Source organism: Microtus ochrogaster, unplaced genomic scaffold, assembly GCF_000317375.1.
Source record: "Microtus ochrogaster isolate Prairie Vole_2 unplaced genomic scaffold, MicOch1.0 UNK4, whole genome shotgun sequence".
Taxonomy (NCBI): Eukaryota; Metazoa; Chordata; class Mammalia; order Rodentia; family Cricetidae; genus Microtus; species Microtus ochrogaster.
The window spans coordinates 17,328,585-17,330,047 of NW_004949102.1; the positions used below are offsets into that span (position 1 = coordinate 17,328,585).

At 52.8% G+C, this 1,463-nt stretch overlaps 1 protein-coding gene across 1 annotated transcript in view; it reads left to right on the forward strand.

Annotated features, from left to right (window-relative positions):
- Positions 1-634: 634 nt before the first annotated feature.
- The window catches only part of Agk (acylglycerol kinase), a 93,675-nt gene continuing 92,846 nt past the window's right edge, over positions 635-1,463 (forward strand). Inside the window, exon 1 of the mRNA XM_013353233.2 lies at positions 635-679. The gene's annotated coding sequence lies outside the window, so the exon portion shown is untranslated. The remainder of the gene's footprint in view (positions 680-1,463) is intronic.

The window sequence follows — 1,463 nt, forward strand, 5'->3', positions numbered from 1 at the left end:
GTCAAGGAAGCAGAAAAGGAAGGGCCCAAGATGGCAGCGGGCAGGTCAGAGGTAATGGGAGTGGGCGTGGCTTGTCCCTTAAAGCGACAGGAAAGCACAACAGTCTTTGTAACTAGCTGCCTGGGTTTAAGCAAACTGAGGAAATCAGGAAGCTCCCCTGCATCTGTCCCTCATCTTCAGTTCAGAAGTCTTTGTATTTTGAGCAGACACATTTTCTGGTGCCCCTACATCTCCATGGCCTCTTCAGCCTCAGCACTCTCCTTATCTCTACCTCTCTCTGCCTCCCTCACACTGGCCTAGTTCATCTCTGATTTTGTGTTTGAAGCTCCTGTGCCCTGCTCTGTCTTTTGTGCATTCTGACCTGATCCTCTTCTTTCTGCTTTTGGGGAGTTCAAACTTCCGCTGTTTAACTTAACACAGCACCCCCAAACTCATCAACCGGTGTGGTTTTCTTTTACTACTGTAAACTTGTCTTACTCCTTTCATTCCTTTCTGATTTAGTTCCAAATTGTAAAACGGAAAGAGAGGGCAGTGACCCCTCAAGGCCACTGGAGGGCTTGGCTCCACCCAGCCCGCGCAGCTCTGCGTCGGAACCCGAGGGCAGCGGTCACAGTTTCCCGCTGAAGGGAGGAAGAGTTTCGCGAGAGCACACCGGAAAGGCCGGGCGCTGAGGGTAGCGGTGAGTTCAGGGAGCCGGTGCGGGCCGCTGGGTGTGTGTGACCCGGGTGTGGGGTGCAGTCGCGGGCGGCTGGGTTGAGCGGGGCGTCCCGGGAATCCGTCTGGCGGCCGGGGATCGGCCGCGCAGTTGCTGGCTGCGGCGCGGTGGGAGAAGGGGGTTGGGCCGGGCCGGCGTGGCGCGCACGCCTGTGGTCCCTGCGAGTCAGGTGTGCTGGTTCGAGTCCCAGAGCTGTCCCTAATCTGTGGCCCCCCTCAGTCACCACTTTCATGGGCAGTGGGGTCCCCGGAACAGAAAGGAAATCAGTAGTATTTGATGGGCGGGTCTGTTCATTCATTCCGTTTTCTAGGTTCTGCTGATGGAGATGGCTAGAACCCCCCAAGGAGCGCTGCTTTTGTGAGAAAATCCTCACCTTCCCGGTCAGGAGAGGGGCTGCAGTTAGACTTTGGGAGCTTATGCGGTTGGGGACAACCCGCTTTAAAGGGAAATATATGCTGATTTAAACATGGAATTGAGAGCTTTTAACTGACGCTAATGAGAATGAAAATTCTGGTTGCTGAGAAGGGAATATACACTGTTAATGTCGTACATATTTGTGAAGACAGCTTAGATACGGAAACATGTACAGATTTTAGTCACAACCCCATCACAGCTGATTTCACAGCCAAATTAAGTAATCAGGGCAGATGGTGTTTCTTCATTTTACTAGTGAAGAAGTTAATTGACTTACCCAGGTCCAACTACCTGTGAGTGACAACGCTGGGATTTAGTTCAGGCAGCTGGACCA